Raw genomic sequence first — 8635 nt, forward strand, 5'->3', positions numbered from 1 at the left:
CAAATTCCTACTGCAACAGTAACTAATGGAATAGTAAACCCAAAGCTTGAAAACTGAAAATTTTGTTCAATTCACATTAAGCTTAGAGATGGTATTGGCAACCAATACTAACAAGTTTAAAGTACAAAATGTGGTATGTTGATGATATTTAAACTAATTTACCTATAGCCAATGCAAAAGTCAACATTTTGATTGACCAATGAAATGAATAGTAATCATAAAAATTTAATTTCAAAGAATTACATAAATAAAAAGTGTTAAATGCCCTAGTAGGCCTAATTTGATTGGTTTGGATAGGTTGGCATGCCAATAGGGTTTTGTTAGCAGTACTGCATATGGCTTCATGCCATTCTGTTTTTCATGGCTTTCCATGCCATTTCGGGACATAATAGCCTTTGGCTATGATATTGAGTTGTTATACTCGGGTTTAATCCCCGATAATTATTACAGCTTATTAGCTGTTTCGTTGCACACCGGGAGACACAATGTGACCGATGGTGTGATGGTCCGAGGTATTTAGTACCCAGTACCAGTTTACCCGTTTATCCAGTCCAGTCAACTAGTATAAGTTACTCGGGCAGTGTTAATAAATCTTACCAAATTTTAATTGAATAATATTGCAATAAATAATATTTGAAATTTAGTCCACCCAAAAATGTAAACATACATTTTGCACACATGTTTTATTTTATTTTATTTTATTTTATATTGTCACAACTAAGCAGAATTGCTTAGCGCGTCGCTTTTGCCACGCGCAGGTACTGGAGACATAGCTGGGGAGTCCAGCAGGCCTCATACAGGGTGAGCCTTCATATCTGCACTCAGAGTTCAGAGTCACCTCACATTGCAGTGCATTTGGTAGGACATTAGGCGACTTTGATATTCTGATATTTTGATATTTTGTATTTTGTAACCTTATATAATATATATTATAAATTCATGTAATTAAGCTTTTGATGTAAGTATCTATGAAATATGTTCAGTAATAAATTGAGTATTTTTCATTGAGTTGGCTGTGGTTTGAATTTAATTGAATTTTGAGATACTGAAGTAAATTGAGAAATTGTTGAGAATATACTGGAGGTTGATTGAGAATAAGGTGATGATATTATTAGGAGTGTTTTTTAACAGGTTCAGAAGAACTGTTTTTCCAATTTATAGCCGGCACTCTGCCGAATTTTTTATAAAATTTATGGAGTAATTTAGATTTATCAAAAATTATAAATAAATAAATTAAAAGGGGATTAATTGAAATTGAAACATGAATTGGTGTTCCGACACACTGAGTGGCATAACTTGCTCGGCTACACTGTAGACGGGTAAGGGGTGTCACATCATGATTCTTCTGTGTTTTCGAAAGTCCCATCACAAAATCCATCATTATTCTTTCCCATTCCCACTCAGAAATTGGTAATGGATGTAGCAAACCAGCTGGCACTTGGTGCTCTACCTTCACTTGCTGACAAGATAGGCATTTGGATACATACTCAGCTATATCTTTCTTCATACCCATCCACCAATAGTGTTCTTTGACAGTTCTATACATTTTAGTCCCACCAAGGTGCATAGCAAAAGGAGAGTCATGTGCTTCCTTCATAATGATTTGTCTTAATTCCACATCATTAGGAACGCACATTCTACCCTAGTGTAGCAGTAATGTAACACCCCTATTTGCATAGCCTGGTACATTTCACTGTTCTGGTGACCGGTGTCTGTCCGGACAAGTAAGAGAAGTAGAACCACGTCTAAGACACCTAGTTAAGCCCTGAACGCAAATAATTAGTAATTGCCAAATAGTTAAGTATAAATAAGAAAAGCAGAACACAATAAGTTAAATAAGCCAGGAGTCACAGCGATGGGTGACCTTCTCGGGAATGACTGCGAGGTCAGTCTAAACTCAAATTTCAAATTGGAAAATGTGACGCTGCGGTCCTTAGGACTATTGTGAACACAGTGGAAAAGAGAAAATCACGAAAAAGAATTGTTAAGCAGGTCAAATAATTAGGTCAGGGATCCGGAAGAAATATTAAATTACTTATAAACTGGATTGAACCGGCGAAGGGCAATTTGGTCAATTCACCCATAGAGCTGACTCCTGACCTAACTATCAAATAAAATTGGAGAAAAAAAAAATTTCAGAATCGGGAATTAAATTAAAGAACTAAGGAAAAAAAAGAAGAAATAAAAAAAAAAAGAAGAAATTGAAAAAAGTGTTATTACATCACTTGGATGACTTCATGGATGATGTCAAAATTAATTTAATTTTTCCTACAAAGTGGACCAAGTCAAATAGCTAATTTAAAGAGATAAATAACATAAAAAAAAAAATCACTCTTCTTCTTCATGCAGTCGCCCCACTTCTCTCTCTCATTCCTCTCTCTCACAAGCCTCCATTGAAACCCAAATCCAAGCTTGTGTGAACCCAAATATCAACCATAAAACTTATAGATTTCTTAATTAAATCTTATCTTTGGACCTTTCTAAGCAACCTAAGAGCAAAAAGAAGAAAGGAATCAAAGGTTTGGGAAGAGGGAAAAGCTCTAATTGAGGTAAGTGATTAAACTTGAAAATCTTAGTTTATTTGTTGTGTATGTAGCTCACTTAACTTAGAAATTGTGTCAAATCACACAAAAACAATTATTGAGGGACCAAACATGAAATTCGTCCAAATAGGGTTAGGGTTTGAAATGAATGAGTTTTAAGTGTTTGAATGGTTATTTGAGGTGCATTAGGTGTAGAGATCATGAATGTGCACTTTGAATGCATTAAATTGAACTTTATGTGTAGTTAGGGTTTGAGCATTTTGAAAAAATTGGAGAAAATTTTGAGAATTGGCCAAATGATGTAGTTAACCTTATTTGAGTTGAGTAATGGTCAATTGTGACCATTTGTGGTGTGTATGAATTGTTGGAACCAAGTTCCAATTCGGATTGGTGAGGGTTAATCTGCAAGCAGCTTGACCTAGGTCCTTTTCAGGGACTAAAACTAAAAATTTACCAATCCAATTGGTGTGAGGCCAATTGGGAATAAAACTAGACACAAAATGGCACATTTATCATTTAGGAATCATGCCCAGAAAGTGACCATAAGTTAGTGAACAATTAGGCCAAATCCAGAATTGGGCACACTGACCTGTACAAAAATGACCAAATAAACAATAGTTACGTAAATGACCATAACTTGGTCTAGGAAGGTCCAAATGACCTGAATTTTATATCGATAGAAAGATGAGACATAGTCCTACAACTTTCATAAAGAAAAAAAAAAAAACCCAAATTATGATCATAACCTGTCCAAAAACTCACCTGCAGTCAACCCACAAAAACTGCCATTATACAGTAAATGCCCAAAATTCTAAGTAACACCAAATCTGGCCAACTATGTTCAAATAGCCATAACTAGGGCTACAAAACTCCAAATGGAGTGATTCAAGGAAATAAAGTTAAGACAATAAGGAGCAACTTCTATGAAGAAAACTTAGCCAAATTACCACAGCAAATTGACCAATGGAACAGTACAAAATAGGACACAAAATCTGAAATTTTGGAAGTTTCACTTAAGAAACTTAAAGTTTGAGAAAACAACCAAAACCAACAAATTATGTAACCAAAATGTGATATGTGGGTGAAATTAAAATTCCCATACCTATTAAGCATTAGAAAGTCAACAAATTGACTTGAATAGTGTCGTGAATGGTAACCCCGAAATACAAATTTTAAAGAACGTCAAGTTAAGCATATTAAAGTTAGATATAAATAGATTTGAAATTATTTTTGGATTTATGATAAATTATGATACTGAAACACTGTAAAATTATGTGTTTCAGTTGAAAAGAATACTGGAAAAGAACCCGAAGAATCTAGTCAAGGCCAATAGGCGACTCGTATAAGGTTTGTGCATAACATGCAAATTTTCTTTAAATTTTCTTTTGCAATTTGTGTGAAATGAATTATAACTTAATTGTATTAAAAATTGTGATTGATAGGAACAACATACTCTTGACTTAAATTATTGAAAGTTTACTTGTCTGTGTTTGAAATGGCAGTAAATGTTTAGTAAATTGCTTAGACAGTTTTGAAACCACAGTGTCATGACCATATATTTAAATGTCTCACTAGCATGACTAGTGGGAGAAATTAGTTTTGAATTTTGATTCCTTCTCTAGCTGAAGTGTTGAGGTGTGTGCCAGTAGTAAAAGAAGAAATTTGAATGGGTACCCATATATTTGAGCTAACTAGCCTTGTGATTTCTCATAAGCCTTCGGCTATTGAGATGAATATTGTTCTGAATGGCATGATATAACTGTGTGTTTTTATGAAATTCGTTTTGAGACTTCCTAAATGAAAGTGTATGGACTAAAAATTTATAAATCATGTTTTGTATCTGTTTTTCATGTTCAGTTTAATAATTGAATAAATGTGATTTGAATTATGCATAAATGTTATTTTAGTATGTTGTGCACCACTGAGTCATAGTACTCAGCGATGGCTGTTATTGCTGTCGCAAATATAGATACTAGAGGAGCAACAGAGTGAGCTACTAAGGATCTTGGAGCCACATCCCTGCAGTTTTGTCGGGTATATTTTATACCCTAGTTATAATATTTAGTTTGATATATGTAAATGTATGTACATGTAATAACTGGTCATGAGTGATGTGTTCCAACTGTAAGTGCACGGGTCGTTCAAGTAGTATAGAAAAAGTTATCGTTCCCACGAGGAGTTGTGTTAATGATTGAATTTTTGATGTAAAATAAAATATGTTAAAATTATATTTTAATCAAATTAATAAAAGAAATTTAGGAATTTGAAGCATAAGGTATGAAAATGCAAAACTAAATTCAAACAATGACTAATTTAATAATTCACAAAATAAAGAAATTGATAATAATGAAAATTAATAAAATGAGATTAAACTAAACACTCAAAAGTAAAATTCCAAGCAATAATTGATGAAAGACGATTCTGGAGTTAAGGGTTCATATTTAAGTCATTTTGGGATTTTCCCTAGCTAGCCCAATCCATGAAATTTATGGATTTAAAGGAGATTAATTCTAAAATCCTTTGAAAACTCTTTCGAGTGAGACAAAGAGTGCCTTAATTAACTTAATCCTACTTTCGTGGAGTTAAAATTAACCAAGACCCATTAGGTTCTTTAATCAATCTATTAAAACCCTCTTAACCCTTAGTCTATTTCTAGATCTAAGTTAATTAAGTCCAATTTCTTGATTAGCTATCACTTGGTTTTCTCCTTTCGGTGCTTCAACCAAGGATTAAGAACATAACTTAATGGGGCCCTTCATTAAGCATGTGAATAAGCACACAAGAAATCGATTAAACCTCATAATTTCATTAAATTGGGACTAACCCAGTTCAAATCCACAAAAATAACTAAAATATTACATCCCTTACTCCAGAATCAAAGAAAACTACTCACAATTCATGTTTAACACAAGAAATTCTAAGTAAAAGAGGAAATAAATCATGAAAATAAACTAAAACTAAAGAAACCCAATACAAGAAAGGCAGGAAATATGTAAGAAAGGAAAGAAAACTCCAAATCTGTCTGGAAATGGAGGGGGTGACGTTTCAGCTCCCCTTTTTGACTCTTCAGCTACTACTCCTCTTCTTTTCTTTTTTCTCCCCATTCTAAAATGGGATAAGGGCCTTTTTATATCTTTTTCTCTGATAAGGAGCCCTAAAATGGTGTGTTTGAGGTGTGATTTTCTAAGGGAATCTTCTGCCAGCTCATTATGAAGTCTTTATGGGACTGCATAAGTTATGCAATCCCTTATGCAATTTTCGGCTAGTTTTTGGCTCTCTGTGCCAAACTGCATGAGCAGGGTGCAAGACTGCATAAGTTATGCAGTTTTCCGTGAGGTCGCATAAGCAAGGCACGAATCTGCATAAGTTATGCGGCAACTTATGTAGATTTCGGTAGGTTTGGGACATTGTTTCTTCTCCTAATGCAGAACTGCATAACTTATGCGGCAAGTTATGCGCAATTTGGCCAATGCATACTTCAACTTTGAAACTTGTTTTTGACATCTTTGGCTGCAGAAATCACTCCTCAATGGCAAAATTTCTTTTTAGTCCCTCAAAAACAACATTTTACCTACAAAACAAAGTAAAATTACGAATTAATCTAAAAATTGACGATAATGAAAAACTATTTAAATAACTAATGAAATTAGCTAAAAGTGACTAATAATAAAAAAAATTGGCTATGAAATTAAATCTAAATGATTATGCAAAATGTATGTATCAATGAGCAGTTGTATAGAGTTTGTAATAATATTATTTTGGATTTGCTAATGTAAAGTGGTTGATAAATGTAATTTGTTTTTACTTTAATGAAAAATGAATGGAAATATTGAATACTATTTTGATGACAATTAAGTTGTGAATTATTGATTTGAATTTTGGAGTTTGAGAAATGATGTTGAATCGTGTTGAGGTAGTAGTGAGTTTGATGAAAAAGAATTATTGGAAGTATTTTTACAGGTTTGTAGTTTGGACTGAAACCCGAAAACAGAGAGAACTAGGTCATCCGGCTAGGTCAAATTAGTATACCGAAATCTGGCAAATTGCAATAAAATGCAATATACTTGAAAATGAATTTGGTAACATGTACCAATACTAAAAGGCTATTAAATGTGACATATTGGTAACATTAGAATTGACTCACTTAGAGTGCATCAAGGGTCAATAATATAGGTTGACTAATGAAATGAATTGAAGGGAATAGTACCAAGAAAATTTAAATGTTAGATTTTATTATTAGAAACAAATTTATTAAGTACTGAAACACTTTAAATTGTGTGTTTCAGTTGAAAATGATATTGAGAAGTATAAGGAACACTGAGTCAGGGCCAAGAGGCATATATTAGAGGTTTGTGCACAATAGTTATTTCTTTTGAATTTTTTAATTGAAATAAATTATGATTATTTGTATGTTATTGTTTTAAATTGTGCTTGTGCATAATAATTTTGATTTCTTATTTTCTACTTAAAAATTTATTTGAATATTATAGTTTTAAATTGTGTCTATGCACAATACTTTTTATATTCACTGCTTTTATTAGAAAATTTATTTGGAGAAATGAGTTATGAATAATTTTTTATTGTTTTGGCTTTGAGAATCTTATTTGGAAATTATTGTGTTGCCTACTTTGCAAATAGAAATTTTGAGATAAAATGTGATTTGGGAATTGTATGAAATATTGTGATTTGGAATTGTTTTGATTCACACTTGGCATGACACTGCTGTTATATTCCTCCCTCTTTGACTTATCAGTCTAGGGTGAGTGTGATTATGTTCCTCCCTCTTTGACTTGCCAGTCTGAGGTGAGTGTGGATGAGTACTTATTATCTAGCTAGCTTCCTCCCTCATTGATTTCGATTAGTAGGGTGAGTGTGTCTTGTCGTGGTGTACAACACGGCATGTGCAGAAAAATTGTGTCATGGCCTAAATTGTGTTATTGATTGGCAAAACTGTATTATTCAATTATTTGATCAAATGGTGTTATTGATTGGCAAAACTGTATTATTCAGTTATTTGATCAAATGGTGTTATTGATTGGCAAAACTGTATTATTCAGTTATTTGATCAAATGGTGTTATTGATTGGCAAAATTATGTTATTCAATTGTTTGATCAAATTTGTGTTATATGAACTTTGTAAATTGTGAAATGTAATTGTGAATTATTTGATTTGTAAATTGTCAATAAAAGATTTATATATCGTATTTCGAATTGTTATTGTGTACCACTGAGTAAATTTTACTCAGCGATAGCTTTTCATTGCTGTCGCAGGTAGACAGACTGACAGGACAACAAACTAGGCTGCTAATGCTATATTGAGAGTTCATCGGGTATATTGAGTATACCATATTTTACATTTTGTATTGTAATGTATGTTCACTGTATGTATATAGTGTTCTTGGTTTTGAGCAGTTATAAATTAAAATTGTACATTAAAGTTGTAAACTAAATTTGTAAATTATTTTGGTTTGTAAATATTGTGATATATTTCTTTTATCTCAGCTTTTGAAAACATTAGAAAATTATTGTGGATTGAGTAGACAAATATTGAGAAACTTATTATGTTGATTTGGATGTTGGAGTTTGAGATTGAGAAATATATTTGAAGTGCTTTTTACAGGTTTTTGAAAAACTATTTTATTCAAATTACAGAGGGTACTCTGCCAAAATTTTTGTAGAAATTGTTAATTATTCAAATGTATTAGCTGTTTCACTTCAGTTCAAAAAATTTTTTAACACCTGTAAATAATGCTCACAACTGTAAAAAGAAGTAAGAAAAGTTTTAAAATCCCTTGTAATGTATTTAATAGGTTATCAGGAGACGAAATTGATAATTCATTAGGTATACTACGGGATAATGTTATGCCTTATGGAGGGGTAGGTGTGACACGAGATGCAAAAGCAATGATATTTCGGTCTTGCATCAGTACACAACCTAGCCCATTGTGAGAAGCATCACCATAAACAATGTATTCTTTACCCGTAGTAGGTAAAGTCAGGACTGGAGCTTCAGTTAAACATCTTTTCAATTCATCAAAACTCTGCTGATATTTGTCAGTCCACTGAAATTTTACATTTTTTCGAAGCAGCTT

This window comes from Hevea brasiliensis, chromosome 15 (assembly GCF_030052815.1).
Source record: "Hevea brasiliensis isolate MT/VB/25A 57/8 chromosome 15, ASM3005281v1, whole genome shotgun sequence".
Taxonomy (NCBI): domain Eukaryota; kingdom Viridiplantae; phylum Streptophyta; class Magnoliopsida; order Malpighiales; family Euphorbiaceae; genus Hevea; species Hevea brasiliensis.